Source organism: Melanostigma gelatinosum, assembly GCF_949748355.1.
Source record: "Melanostigma gelatinosum genome assembly, chromosome: 10".
NCBI lineage: Eukaryota > Metazoa > Chordata > Actinopteri > Perciformes > Zoarcidae > Melanostigma > Melanostigma gelatinosum.
The window spans coordinates 8,903,849-8,919,894 of NC_136643.1; positions in this window are offsets into that span (position 1 = coordinate 8,903,849).

The window sequence follows — 16,046 nt, forward strand, 5'->3', positions numbered from 1 at the left end:
TCCAAAGTAACTAAAAAAAAAAAAAAAATTCCAAAGAAACTAAAATTTTTTTTTTTTTTCCAAAGTAACTAAAAAATTTTTTTTTTTTCCAAAGTAACTAAAAAAATATTTTTTTTTCCAAAGTAACTAAAAAAATATTTTTTTTTCCAAAGTAACTAAAAAAATATTTTTTTTTCCAAAGTAACTAAAAAAGTAACTTTTTTTCCAAAGTAACTAAAAAAATATTTTTTTTTCCAAAGTAACTAAAAAAAATATTTTTTTTCCAAAGTAACTAAAAAAATATTTTTTTTTTCCAAAGTAACTAAAAAAATATTTTTTTTTCCAAAGAAACTAAAAAAATATTTTTTTTTCCAAAGTAACTAAAAAAATATATTTTTTTCCAAAGAAACAAAAAAAATATATTTTTTTCCAAAGTAACTAAAAAAATATTTTTTTTCCAAAGTAACAAAAAAAATATTTTTTTTTCCAAAGTAACTAAAAAAATATTTTTTTTTCCAAAGTAACTAAAAAAATTATTTTTTTTCCAAAGAAACAAAAAAAATATTTTTTTTCCAAAGTAACTAAAAAAATATTTTTTTTTCCAAAGTAACTAAAAAAATATTTTTTTTCCAAAGTAACTAAAAAAATATTTTTTTTTCCAAAGTAACTAAAAAAATATTTTTTTTTCCAAAGTAACTAAAAAAGTAACTTTTTTTCCAAAGTAACTAAAAAAATATTTTTTTTTCCAAAGTAACTAAAAAAATATTTTTTTTTCCAAAGTAACTAAAAAAATATTTTTTTTTCCAAAGTAACTAAAAAAATATTTTTTTTTCCAAAGAAACTAAAAAAATATTTTTTTTCCAAAGTAACTAAAAAAATATTTTTTTTTCCAAAGTAACTAAAAAAATATTTTTTTTTCCAAAGTAACTAAAAAAAATTTTTTTTTTCCAAAGTAACTAAAAAAAAATTTTTTTTCCAAAGAAACTAAAAAAAATGTTTCTTTTCCAAAGTAACTAAAAAATTTTTTTTTTTTCCAAAGTAACTAAAAAAAAATTTTTTTTTCCAAAGTAACAAAAAATATATATTTTTTTTCCAAAGAAACTAAAAATTTTTTTTTTTTCCAAAGTAACTAAAAAAAATTTTTTTTTCCAAAGTAACTAAAAAAATATTTTTTTTTCCAAAGAAACTAAAAAAATATTTTTTTTCCAAAGTAACTAAAAAAATATTTTTTTTTCCAAAGTAACTAAAAAAAATTTTTTTTTTCCAAAGTAACTAAAAAAATTTTTTTTTTTCCAAAGTAACTAAAAAATTTTTTTTTTTCCAAAGAAACTAAAAAAATTTTTTTTTTTCCAAAGTAACTAAAAAAATATTTTTTTTTCCAAAGTAACTAAAAAAATATTTTTTTTTCCAAAGTAACTAAAAAAATATTTTTTTTTCCAAAGAAACTAAAAAAATATTTTTTTTCCAAAGTAACTAAAAAAATATTTTTTTTTCCAAAGTAACAAAAAAAATATTTTTTTTTCCAAAGTAACAAAAAAAATATTTTTTTTCCAAAGTAACTAAAAAAGTAACTTTTTTTCCAAAGTAACTAAAAAAGTAACTTTTTTTCCAAAGTAACTAAAAAAAATTTTTTTTTTCCAAAGTAACAAAAAAAATATTTTTTTTTCCAAAGTAACAAAAAAAATATTTTTTTTTCCAAAGTAACTAAAAAAATATTTTTTTTCCAAAGAAACAAAAAAAGTAACTTTTTTTCCAAAGTAACAAAAAAAATATTTTTTTTTCCAAAGTAACAAAAAAAATATTTTTTTTTCCAAAGTAACTAAAAAAAATTTTTTTTTTCCAAAGAAACTAAAAAATTGATTTTTTTTCCAAAGTAACTAAAAAAATAATTTTTTTTCCAAAGTAACTAAAAAAATATTTTTTTTTCCAAAGTAACAAAAAAAATATTTTTTTTTCCAAAGTAACTAAAAAAATATTTTTTTTTCCAAAGTAACTAAAAAAGTAACTTTTTTTCCAAAGTAACTAAAAAAATATTTTTTTTTCCAAAGTAACTAAAAAAATATTTTTTTTTCCAAAGTAACTAAAAAAATATTTTTTTTTCCAAAGTAACTAAAAAAGTAACTTTTTTTCCAAAGTAACTAAAAAAGTCACTTTTTTTCCAATGAAACTAAAAAAATATTTTTTTTTCCAAAGTAACAAAAAAATTATTTTTTTTTCCAAAGTAACTAAAAAAATATTTTTTTTTCCAAAGTAACTAAAAAAATATTTTTTTTTCCAAAGTAACAAAAAACATATTTTATTTCCAAAGTAACTAAAAAAATATTTTTTTTTCCAAAGTAACTAAAAAAGTAACTTTTTTTCCAAAGTAACTAAAAAAATATATTTTTTTCCAAAGTAACTAAAAAAAAGTAACTTTTTTTCCAAAGTAACTAAAAAAATATTTTTTTTTCCAAAGAAACTAAAAAAATATTTTTTTTCCAAAGTAACTAAAAAAATATTTTTTTTTCCAAAGTAACTAAAAAAAATATTTTTTTTCCAAAGTAACTAAAAAAATATTTTTTTTTCCAAAGTAACAAAAAAAATATTTTTTTTTCCAAAGTAACTAAAAAAATATTTTTTTTTCCAAAGTAACTAAAAAAGTAACTTTTTTTCCAAAGTAACTAAAAAAATATTTTTTTTTCCAAAGTAACTAAAAAAATATTTTTTTTTCCAAAGTAACTAAAAAAATATTTTTTTTCCAAAGTAACTAAAAAAATATTTTTTTTTCCAAAGTAACTAAAAAAATATTTTTTTTTCCAAAGTAACAAAAAAAATATTTTTTTTCCAAAGAAACTAAAAAAATATTTTTTTTCCAAAGTAACTAAAAAAATATTTTTTTTTCCAAAGTAACTAAAAAAATATTTTTTTTTCCAAAGTAACTAAAAAAATATTTTTTTTCCAAAGTAACTAAAAAAAAAAAAAAATTTCCAAAGAAACTAAAAAATTTTTTTTTTTTCCAAAGTAACTAAAAAATTTTTTTTTTCCAAAGTAACTAAAAAAATATTTTTTTTTCGAAAGTAACAAAAAAAATATTTTTTTTTCCAAAGTAACTAAAAAAATATTTTTTTTTCCAAAGTAACTAAAAAAGTAACTTTTTTTCCAAAGTAACTAAAAAAATATTTTTTTTTCCAAAGTAACTAAAAAAAATTTTTTTTTTCCAAAGTAACTAAAAAAATATTTTTTTTTTCCAAAGTAACTAAAAAAATATTTTTTTTTCCAAAGAAACTAAAAAAATATTTTTTTTTCCAAAGTAACAAAAAAAATATTTTTTTTTCCAAAGTAACTAAAAAAATATATTTTTTTCCAAAGTAACTAAAAAAATATATTTTTTTCCAAAGAAACAAAAAAAATATTTTTTTTTCCAAAGTAACTAAAAAAATATTTTTTTTCCAAAGTAACAAAAAAAATATTTTTTTTTCCAAAGTAACTAAAAAAATATTTTTTTTTCCAAAGTAACTAAAAAAATTTTTTTTTTTCCAAAGAAACAAAAAAAATATTTTTTTTTCCAAAGTAACTAAAAAAATATTTTTTTTTCCAAAGTAACTAAAAAAAAATTTTTTTTTCCAAAGTAACTAAAAAAAGATTTTTTTTTCCAAAGTAACTAAAAAAATATTTTTTTTTCCAAAGTAACTAAAAAAGTAACTTTTTTTCCAAAGTAACTAAAAAATTTTTTTTTTTTCCAAAGTAACTAAAAAAATATTTTTTTTTCCAAAGTAACTAAAAAAATATTTTTTTTTCCAAAGTAACTAAAAAAATATTTTTTTTTCCAAAGAAACTAAAAAAATATTTTTTTTCCAAAGTAACTAAAAAAATATTTTTTTTTCCAAAGTAACTAAAAAAATATTTTTTTTTCCAAAGTAACTAAAAAAAATTTTTTTTTTCCAAAGTAACTAAAAAAAATTTTTTTTTTCCAAAGAAACTAAAAAAAATGTTTCTTTTCCAAAGTAACTAAAAAATTTTTTTTTTTTCCAAAGTAACTAAAAAAATTTTTTTTTTTCCAAAGTAACAAAAAATATATATATTTTTTTCCAAAGAAACTAAAATTTTTTTTTTTTTCCAAAGTAACTAAAAAAATATTTTTTTTCCAAAGTAACTAAAAAAATATTTTTTTTTCCAAAGAAACTAAAAAAATATTTTTTTTCCAAAGTAACTAAAAAATTTTTTTTTTTTCCAAAGTAACTAAAAAAATATTTTTTTTTCCAAAGTAACTAAAAAAAAATTTTTTTTTCCAAAGTAACTAAAAAATTTTTTTTTTCCAAAGAAACTAAAAAAAATTTTTTTTTTCCAAAGTAACTAAAAAAATATTTTTTTTTCCAAAGTAACTAAAAAAATATTTTTTTTTCCAAAGTAACTAAAAAAATATTTTTTTTTCCAAAGAAACTAAAAAAATATTTTTTTTCCAAAGTAACTAAAAAAATATTTTTTTTTCCAAAGTAACAAAAAAAATATTTTTTTTTCCAAAGTAACTAAAAAAATATTTTTTTTCCAAAGTAACTAAAAAAGTAACTTTTTTTCCAAAGTAACTAAAAAAGTAACTTTTTTTCCAAAGTAACTAAAAAAATATTTTTTTTTCCAAAGTAACAAAAAAAATATTTTTTTTTCCAAAGTAACAAAAAAAATATTTTTTTTTCCAAAGTAACTAAAAAAATATTTTTTTTCCAAAGAAACAAAAAAAGTAACTTTTTTTCCAAAGTAACTAAAAAAATATTTTTTTTTCCAAAGTAACTAAAAAAATATTTTTTTTTCCAAAGAAACAAAAAAAATATTTTTTTTTCCAAAGTAACTAAAAAAATATTTTTTTTCCAAAGTAACTAAAAAAATATTTTTTTTTCCAAAGTAACTAAAAAAATATTTTTTTTTCCAAAGTAACAAAAAAAATATTTTTTTTTCCAAAGTAACTAAAAAAAATTTTTTTTTTCCAAAGAAACTAAAAAATTGATTTTTTTTCCAAAGTAACTAAAAAAATATTTTTTTTTCCAAAGTAACTAAAAAAATATTTTTTTTTCCAAAGTAACAAAAAAAATATTTTTTTTTCCAAAGTAACTAAAAAAATATTTTTTTTTCCAAAGTAACTAAAAAAGTAACTTTTTTTCCAAAGTAACTAAAAAAATATTTTTTTTTCCAAAGTAACTAAAAAAATATTTTTTTTTCCAAAGTAACTAAAAAAATATTTTTTTTTCCAAAGTAACTAAAAAAATATTTTTTTTTCCAAAGTAACTAAAAAAATATTTTTTTTTCCAAAGTAACTAAAAAAGTAACTTTTTTTCCAAAGTAACTAAAAAAGTCACTTTTTTTCCAATGAAACTAAAAAAATATTTTTTTTTCCAAAGTAACAAAAAAAATATTTTTTTTTCCAAAGTAACTAAAAAAATATTTTTTTTTCCAAAGTAACTAAAAAAATATTTTTTTTTCCAAAGTAACAAAAAACATATTTTTTTTCCAAAGTAACTAAAAAAATATTTTTTTTTCCAAAGTAACTAAAAAAGTAACTTTTTTTCCAAAGTAACTAAAAAAATATTTTTTTTTCCAAAGTAACTAAAAAAAAGTAACTTTTTTTCCAAAGTAACTAAAAAAATATTTTTTTTTCCAAAGTAACTAAAAAAATATTTTTTTTTTCCAAAGTAACTAAAAAAATATTTTTTTTTCCAAAGTAACTAAAAAAATATTTTTTTTTCCAAAGAAACTAAAAAAATATTTTTTTTTCCAAAGTAACTAAAAAAATATTTTTTTTCCAAAGTAACTAAAAAAATTTTTTTTTTTCCAAAGTAACTAAAAATTTTTTTTTTTTCCAAAGTAACAAAAAAAATATTTTTTTTTCCAAAGTAACTAAAAAAATATTTTTTTTTCCAAAGAAACTAAAAAAATATGTTTTTTTCCAAAGTAACTAAAAAAAATTTTTTTTTTCCAAAGTAACTAAAATTTTTTTTTTTTTTCCAAAGTAACTAAAAGAATATTTTTTTTTTCCAAAGTAACTAAAAATTTTTTTTTTTTTCCAAAGTAACTAAAAGAATATTTTTTTTTTCCAAAGTAACAAAAAAAATATTTTTTTTCCCAAAGTAACTAAAAAAATATTTTTTTTTCCAAAGTAACTAAAAAAGTAACTTTTTTTCCAAAGTAACTAAAAAAATATTTTTTTTTCCAAAGTAACTAAAAAAATATTTTTTTTTCCAAAGTAACTAAAAAAATATTTTTTTTCCAAAGAAACAAAAAAAGTAACTTTTTTTCCAAAGTAACTAAAAAAATATTTTTTTTTCCAAAGTAACTAAAAAAATATTTTTTTTTCCAAAGTAACTAAAAAAATATTTTTTTTTCCAAAGAAACAAAAAAAATATTTTTTTTTCCAAAGTAACTAAAAAAATATTTTTTTTCCAAAGTAACTAAAAAAATATTTTTTTTTCCAAAGTAACTAAAAAAATATTTTTTTTTCCAAAGTAACAAAAAAAATATTTTTTTTTCCAAAGTAACTAAAAAAAATTTTTTTTTTCCAAAGAAACTAAAAAATTGATTTTTTTTCCAAAGTAACTAAAAAAATAATTTTTTTTCCAAAGTAACTAAAAAAATATTTTTTTTTCCAAAGTAACAAAAAAAATATTTTTTTTTCCAAAGTAACTAAAAAAATATTTTTTTTTCCAAAGTAACTAAAAAAGTAACTTTTTTTCCAAAGTAACTAAAAAAATATTTTTTTTTCCAAAGTAACTAAAAAAATATTTTTTTTTCCAAAGTAACTAAAAAAATATTTTTTTTTCCAAAGTAACTAAAAAAGTAACTTTTTTTCCAAAGTAACTAAAAAAGTCACTTTTTTTCCAATGAAACTAAAAAAATATTTTTTTTTCCAAAGTAACAAAAAAATTATTTTTTTTTCCAAAGTAACTAAAAAAATATTTTTTTTTCCAAAGTAACTAAAAAAATATTTTTTTTTCCAAAGTAACAAAAAACATATTTTTTTTCCAAAGTAACTAAAAAAATATTTTTTTTTCCAAAGTAACTAAAAAAGTAACTTTTTTTCCAAAGTAACTAAAAAAATATATTTTTTTCCAAAGTAACTAAAAAAAAGTAACTTTTTTTCCAAAGTAACTAAAAAAATATTTTTTTTTCCAAAGAAACTAAAAAAATATTTTTTTTCCAAAGTAACTAAAAAAATATTTTTTTTTCCAAAGTAACTAAAAAAAATATTTTTTTTCCAAAGTAACTAAAAAAATATTTTTTTTTCCAAAGTAACAAAAAAAATATTTTTTTTTCCAAAGTAACTAAAAAAATATTTTTTTTTCCAAAGTAACTAAAAAAGTAACTTTTTTTCCAAAGTAACTAAAAAAATATTTTTTTTTCCAAAGTAACTAAAAAAATATTTTTTTTTCCAAAGTAACTAAAAAAATATTTTTTTTCCAAAGTAACTAAAAAAATATTTTTTTTTCCAAAGTAACTAAAAAAATATTTTTTTTTCCAAAGTAACAAAAAAAATATTTTTTTTTCCAAAGAAACTAAAAAAATATTTTTTTTCCAAAGTAACTAAAAAAATATTTTTTTTTCCAAAGTAACTAAAAAAATATTTTTTTTTCCAAAGTAACTAAAAAAATATTTTTTTTCCAAAGTAACTAAAAAAAAAAAAAAATTTCCAAAGAAACTAAAATTTTTTTTTTTTTTCCAAAGTAACTAAAATTTTTTTTTTTTCCAAAGTAACTAAAAAAATAATTTTTTTTCGAAAGTAACAAAAAAAATATTTTTTTTTCCAAAGTAACTAAAAAAATATTTTTTTTTCCAAAGTAACTAAAAAAGTAACTTTTTTTCCAAAGTAACTAAAAAAATATTTTTTTTTCCAAAGTAACTAAAAAAAATTTTTTTTTTCCAAAGTAACTAAAAAAATATTTTTTTTTTCCAAAGTAACTAAAAAAATATTTTTTTTTCCAAAGAAACTAAAAAAATATTTTTTTTTCCAAAGTAACAAAAAAAATATTTTTTTTTCCAAAGTAACTAAAAAAATATATTTTTTTCCAAAGTAACTAAAAAAATATATTTTTTTCCAAAGAAACAAAAAAAATATTTTTTTTTCCAAAGTAACTAAAAAAATATTTTTTTTCCAAAGTAACAAAAAAAATATTTTTTTTTCCAAAGTAACTAAAAAAATATTTTTTTTTCCAAAGTAACTAAAAAAATTTTTTTTTTTCCAAAGAAACAAAAAAAATATTTTTTTTTCCAAAGTAACTAAAAAAATATTTTTTTTTCCAAAGTAACTAAAAAAAAATTTTTTTTTCCAAAGTAACTAAAAAAAGATTTTTTTTTCCAAAGTAACTAAAAAAATATTTTTTTTTCCAAAGTAACTAAAAAAGTAACTTTTTTTCCAAAGTAACTAAAAAAATATTTTTTTTTCCAAAGTAACTAAAAAAATATTTTTTTTTCCAAAGTAACTAAAAAAATATTTTTTTTTCCAAAGTAACTAAAAAAATATTTTTTTTTCCAAAGAAACTAAAAAAATATTTTTTTTCCAAAGTAACTAAAAAAATATTTTTTTTTCCAAAGTAACTAAAAAAATATTTTTTTTTCCAAAGTAACTAAAAAAAAATTTTTTTTTCCAAAGTAACTAAAAAAAATTTTTTTTTTCCAAAGAAACTAAAAAAAATGTTTCTTTTCCAAAGTAACTAAAAAAATTTTTTTTTTTCCAAAGTAACTAAAAAATTTTTTTTTTTTCCAAAGTAACAAAAAATATATATATTTTTTTCCAAAGAAACTAAAATTTTTTTTTTTTTCCAAAGTAACTAAAAAAATATTTTTTTTCCAAAGTAACTAAAAAAATATTTTTTTTTCCAAAGAAACTAAAAAAATATTTTTTTTCCAAAGTAACTAAAAAAATTTTTTTTTTTCCAAAGTAACTAAAAAAATATTTTTTTTTCCAAAGTAACTAAAAAAAAATTTTTTTTTCCAAAGTAACTAAAATTTTTTTTTTTCCAAAGAAACTAAAAAAAATTTTTTTTTTCCAAAGTAACTAAAAAAATATTTTTTTTTCCAAAGTAACTAAAAAAATATTTTTTTTTCCAAAGTAACTAAAAAAATATTTTTTTTTCCAAAGAAACTAAAAAAATATTTTTTTTCCAAAGTAACTAAAAAAATATTTTTTTTTCCAAAGTAACAAAAAAAATATTTTTTTTTCCAAAGTAACTAAAAAAATATTTTTTTTCCAAAGTAACTAAAAAAGTAACTTTTTTTCCAAAGTAACTAAAAAAGTAACTTTTTTTCCAAAGTAACTAAAAAAATATTTTTTTTTCCAAAGTAACAAAAAAAATATTTTTTTTTCCAAAGTAACAAAAAAAATATTTTTTTTTCCAAAGTAACTAAAAAAATATTTTTTTTCCAAAGAAACAAAAAAAGTAACTTTTTTTCCAAAGTAACTAAAAAAATATTTTTTTTTCCAAAGTAACTAAAAAAATATTTTTTTTTCCAAAGAAACAAAAAAAATATTTTTTTTTCCAAAGTAACTAAAAAAATATTTTTTTTCCAAAGTAACTAAAAAAATATTTTTTTTTCCAAAGTAACTAAAAAAATATTTTTTTTTCCAAAGTAACAAAAAAAATATTTTTTTTTCCAAAGTAACTAAAAAAAATTTTTTTTTTCCAAAGAAACTAAAAAATTGATTTTTTTTCCAAAGTAACTAAAAAAATATTTTTTTTTCCAAAGTAACTAAAAAAATATTTTTTTTTCCAAAGTAACAAAAAAAATATTTTTTTTTCCAAAGTAACTAAAAAAATATTTTTTTTTCCAAAGTAACTAAAAAAGTAACTTTTTTTCCAAAGTAACTAAAAAAATATTTTTTTTTCCAAAGTAACTAAAAAAATATTTTTTTTTCCAAAGTAACTAAAAAAATATTTTTTTTTCCAAAGTAACTAAAAAAATATTTTTTTTTCCAAAGTAACTAAAAAAATATTTTTTTTTCCAAAGTAACTAAAAAAATATTTTTTTTTCCAAAGTAACTAAAAAAGTAACTTTTTTTCCAAAGTAACTAAAAAAGTCACTTTTTTTCCAATGAAACTAAAAAAATATTTTTTTTTCCAAAGTAACAAAAAAAATATTTTTTTTTCCAAAGTAACTAAAAAAATATTTTTTTTTCCAAAGTAACTAAAAAAATATTTTTTTTTCCAAAGTAACAAAAAACATATTTTTTTTCCAAAGTAACTAAAAAAATATTTTTTTTTCCAAAGTAACTAAAAAAGTAACTTTTTTTCCAAAGTAACTAAAAAAATATATTTTTTTCCAAAGTAACTAAAAAAAAGTAACTTTTTTTCCAAAGTAACTAAAAAAATATTTTTTTTTCCAAAGTAACTAAAAAAATATTTTTTTTTTCCAAAGTAACTAAAAAAATATTTTTTTTTCCAAAGTAACTAAAAAAATATTTTTTTTTCCAAAGAAACTAAAAAAATATTTTTTTTTCCAAAGTAACTAAAAAAATATTTTTTTTCCAAAGTAACTAAAAAAATTTTTTTTTTTCCAAAGTAACTAAAAAATTTTTTTTTTTTCCAAAGTAACAAAAAAAATATTTTTTTTTCCAAAGTAACTAAAAAAATATTTTTTTTTCCAAAGAAACTAAAAAAATATGTTTTTTTCCAAAGTAACTAAAAAAAAATTTTTTTTTCCAAAGTAACTAAAATTTTTTTTTTTTTTCCAAAGTAACTAAAAGAATATTTTTTTTTTCCAAAGTAACTAAAAATTTTTTTTTTTTTCCAAAGTAACTAAAAGAATATTTTTTTTTTCCAAAGTAACAAAAAAAATATTTTTTTTCCCAAAGTAACTAAAAAAATATTTTTTTTTCCAAAGTAACTAAAAAAGTAACTTTTTTTCCAAAGTAACTAAAAAAATATTTTTTTTTCCAAAGTAACTAAAAAAATATTTTTTTTTCCAAAGTAACTAAAAAAATATTTTTTTTTCCAAAGTAACTAAAAAAATATTTTTTTTTCCAAAGTAACTAAAAAAATATTTTTTTTTCCAAAGTAACTAAAAAAATATTTTTATTTCCAAAGTAACTAAAAAAATATTTTTTTTTCCAAAGAAACTAAAAAAATATTTTTTTTTCCAAAGTAACTAAAACATTTTTTTTCCAAAGTAACTAAAAAATTTTTTTTTTTCCAAAGTAACTAAAACAATATTTTTTTTTCCAAAGTAACTAAAAAAATATTTTTTTTTCCAAAGTAACTAAAAAAATATTTTTTTTTCCAAAGTAACTAAAAAAGTAACTTTTTTTCCAAAGTAACTAAAAAAGTAACTTTTTTTCCAAAGTAACTAAAAAAATATTTTTTTTTCCAAAGTAACTAAAAAAGTAACTTTTTTTCCAAAGTAACTAAAAAAATATTTTTTTTTCCAAAGTAACTAAAAAAATATTTTTTTTTCCAAAGTAACTAAAAAAATATTTTTTTTTCCAAAGTAACTAAAAAAATAATTTTTTTTCCAAAGTAACTAAAAAAATAATTTTTTTTCCAAAGTAACTAAAAAAATATTTTTTTTTCCAAAGTAACTAAAAAAATATTTTTTTTTCCAAAGTAACAAAAAACATATTTTTTTTTCCAAAGTAACTAAAAAAATATTTTTTTTTCCAAAGTAACTAAAAAAGTAACTTTTTTTCCAAAGTAACTAAAAAAATATTTTTTTTTCCAAAGTAACTAAAAAAATAATTTTTTTTCCAAAGTAACTAAAAAAATATTTTTTTTTCCAAAGTAACTAAAAAAATATTTTTTTTTCCAAAGAAACTAAAAAAATATGTTTTTTTCCAAAGTAACTAAAAAAAAAATTTGTTTTCCAAAGTAACTAAAAATTTTTTTTTTTTTCCAAAGTAACTAAAAAAATATTTTTTTTTCCAAAGTAACAAAAAAAATATTTTTTTTCCCAAAGTAACTAAAAAAATATTTTTTTTTCCAAAGTAACTAAAAAAGTAACTTTTTTTCCAAAGTAACTAAAAAAATATATTTTTTTCCAAAGTAACTAAAAAAGTAACTTTTTTTCCAAAGTAACTAAAAAAGTAACTTTTTTTCCAAAGTAACTAAAAAAATATTTTTTTTTCCAAAGTAACAAAAAAAATATTTTTTTTTCCAAAGTAACAAAAAAAATATTTTTTTTTCCAAAGTAACTAAAAAAATATTTTTTTTCCAAAGAAACAAAAAAAGTAACTTTTTTTCCAAAGTAACTAAAAAAATATTTTTTTTCCAAAGTAACTAAAAAAATATTTTTTTTTCCAAAGTAACTAAAAAAATATTTTTTTTTCCAAAGTAACTAAAAAAATATTTTTTTTTCCAAAGTAACAAAAAAAATATTTTTTTTTCCAAAGTAACTAAAAATTTATTTTTTTTTCCAAAGAAACTAAAAAATTGATTTTTTTTCCAAAGTAACTAAAAAAAAATTTTTTTTTCCAAAGTAACTAAAAAAATATTTTTTTTTCCAAAGTAACAAAAAAAATATTTTTTTTTCCAATGTAACTAAAAAAATTTTTTTTTTCCAAAGTAACTAAAAAAGTAACTTTTTTTCCAAAGTAACTAAAAAAATATTTTTTTTTCCAAAGTAACTAAAAAAATATTTTTTTTTCCAAAGTAACTAAAAAAATATTTTTTTTCCCAAAGTAACTAAAAAAATATTTTTTTTTCCAAAGTAACTAAAAAAGTAACTTTTTTTCCAAAGTAACTAAAAAAGTCACTTTTTTTCCAATGAAACTAAAAAAATATTTTTTTTTCCAAAGTAACTAAAAAAATAATTTTTTTTCCAAAGTAACTAAAAAAATATTTTTTTTTCCAAAGTAACAAAAAAAATATTTTTTTTTCCAAAGTAACTAAAAAAATATTTTTTTTTCCAAAGTAACTAAAAAAATATTTTTTTTTCCAAAGTAACAAAAAACATTTTTTTTTTTCCAAAGTAACTAAAAAAATATTTTTTTTTCCAAAGTAACTAAAAAAGTAACTTTTTTTCCAAAGTAACTAAAAAAATATATTTTTTTCCAAAGTAACTAAAAAAAAGTAACTTTTTTTCCAAAGTAACTAAAAAAATATTTTTTTTTCCAAAGTAACTAAAAAAATATTTTTTTTTTCCAAAGTAACTAAAAAAATATTTTTTTTTCCAAAGTAACTAAAAAAATATTTTTTTTTCCAAAGAAACTAAAAAAATATTTTTTTTTCCAAAGTAACTAAAAAAAAATTTTTTTTCCAAAGTAACTAAAAAAAATTTTTTTTTTCCAAAGTAACTAAAAAAATTTTTTTTTTTCCAAAGTAACAAAAAAAATATTTTTTTTTCCAAAGTAACTAAAAAAATATTTTTTTTTCCAAAGAAACTAAAAAAATATGTTTTTTTCCAAAGTAACTAAAAAAATATTTTTTTTTCCAAAGAAACTAAAAAAATATGTTTTTTTCCAAAGTAACTAAAAAAAAATTTTTTTTTCCAAAGTAACTAAAAAATTTTTTTTTTCCAAAGTAACTAAAAAAATATTTTTTTTTTCCAAAGTAACAAAAAAAATATTTTTTTTCCCAAAGTAACTAAAAAAATATTTTTTTTCCAAAGTAACTAAAAAAGTAACTTTTTTTCCAAAGTAACTAAAAAAATATTTTTTTTTCCAAAGTAACTAAAAAAATATTTTTTTTTCCAAAGTAACTAAAAAAATATTTTTTTTCCAAAGTAACAAAAAAAATATTTTTTTTTCCAAAGTAACTAAAAAAATATTTTTTTTTCCAAAGTAACTAAAAAAATATTTTTTTTTCCAAAGTAACTAAAAAAATATTTTTTTTTCCAAAGTAACTAAAAAAATATTTTTATTTCCAAAGTAACTAAAAAAATATTTTTTTTTCCAAAGAAACTAAAAAAATATTTTTTTTTCCAAAGTAACTAAAACATTTTTTTTCCAAAGTAACTAAAATCTTTTTTTTTTTTCCAAAGTAACTAAAACAATATTTTTTTTTTCCAAAGTAACTAAAAAAATATTTTTTTTCCAAAGTAACTAAAAAAATATTTTTTTTTCCAAAGTAACTAAAAAAGTTACTTTTTTTCCAAAGTAACTAAAAAAGTAACTTTTTTTCCAAAGTAACTAAAAAAATATTTTTTTTTCCAAAGTAACTAAAAAAGTAACTTTTTTTCCAAAGTAACTAAAAAAATATTTTTTTTTCCAAAGTAACTAAAAAAATATTTTTTTTTCCAAAGTAACTAAAAAAATAATTTTTTTTCCAAAGTAACTAAAAAAATATTTTTTTTTCCAAAGTAACAAAAAAAATATTTTTTTTTCCAAAGTAACTAAAAAAATATTTTTTTTTCCAAAGTAACTAAAAAAATATTTTTTTTTCCAAAGTAACAAAAAACATATTTTTTTTTCCAAAGTAACTAAAAAAATATTTTTTTTTCCAAAGTAACTAAAAAAGTAACTTTTTTTCCAAAGTAACTAAAAAAATATTTTTTTTTCCAAAGTAACTAAAAAAATATTTTTTTTTCCAAAGTAACTAAAAAAATATTTTTTTTTCCAAAGTAACTAAAAAAATATTTTTTTTCCAAAGAAACTAAAAAAATATGTTTTTTTCCAAAGTAACTAAAAAAAAATTTGTTTTCCAAAGTAACTAAAAAAATTTTTTTTTTTCCAAAGTAACTAAAAAAATATTTTTTTTTTCCAAAGTAACAAAAAAAATATTTTTTTTCCCAAAGTAACTAAAAAAATATTTTTTTTTCCAAAGTAACTAAAAAAGTAACTTTTTTTCCAAAGTAACTAAAAAAATATATTTTTTTCCAAAGTAACTAAAAAAAAGTAACTTTTTTTCCAAAGTAACTAAAAAAATATATTTTTTTCCAAAGTAACTAAAAAAAAGTAACTTTTTTTCCAAAGTAACTAAAAAAATATTTTTTTTCCAAAGTAACTAAAAAAATATTTTTTTTTTCCAAAGTAACTAAAAAAATATTTTTTTTTCCAAAGTAACTAAAAAAAAATTTTTTTTTCCAAAGAAACTAAAAAAATATGTTTTTTTCCAAAGTAACTAAAAAAAAATTTGTTTTCCAAAGTAACTAAAAAATTTTTTTTTTTTCCAAAGTAACTAAAAAAATATTTTTTTTTTCCAAAGTAACAAAAAAAATATTTTTTTTCCCAAAGTAACTAAAAAAATATTTTTTTTTCCAAAGTAACTAAAAAAGTAACTTTTTTTCCAAAGTAACTAAAAAAATATATTTTTTTCCAAAGTAACTAAAAAAAAGTAACTTTTTTTCCAAAGTAACTAAAAAAATATATTTTTTTCCAAAGTAACTAAAAAAAAGTAACTTTTTTTCCAAAGTAACTAAAAAAATATTTTTTTTCCAAAGTAACTAAAAAAATATTTTTTTTTTCCAAAGTAACTAAAAAAATATTTTTTTTTCCAAAGTAACTAAAAAAATATTTTTTTTTCCAAAGAAACTAAAAAAATATTTTTTTTTCCAAAGTAACTAAAAAAAATTTTTTTTTCCAAAGTAACTAAAAAAATTATTTTTTTCCAAAGTAACTAAAAAAATTATTTTTTTTCCAAAGTAACAAAAAAAATATTTTTTTTTCCAAAGTAACTAAAAAAATATTTTTTTTTCGAAAGAAACTAAAAAAATATGTTTTTTTCCAAAGTAACTAAAAAAAAAATTTTTTTTCCAAAGTAACTAAAAAATTTTTTTTTTTCCAAAGTAACTAAAAAAATATTTTTTTTTCCAAAGTAACAAAAAAAATATTTTTTTTCCCAAAGTAACTAAAAAAATATTTTTTTTTCCAAAGTAACTAAAAAAGTAACTTTTTTTCCAAAGTAACTAAAAAAATATTTTTTTTTCCAAAGTAACTAAAAAAATATTTTTTTTTCCAAAGTAACTAAAAAAATATTTTTTTTTCCAAAGTAACTAAAAAAGTAACTTTTTTTCCAAAGTAACTAAAAAAGTAACTTTTTTTCCAAAGAAACTAAAAAAATATTTTTTTTTCCAAAGTAACTAAAAAAATAATTTTTTTTCCAAAGTAACTAAAAAAATATTTTTTTTTCCAAAGTAACAAAAAAAATATTGTTTTTTCCAAAGTAACTAAAAAAATATTT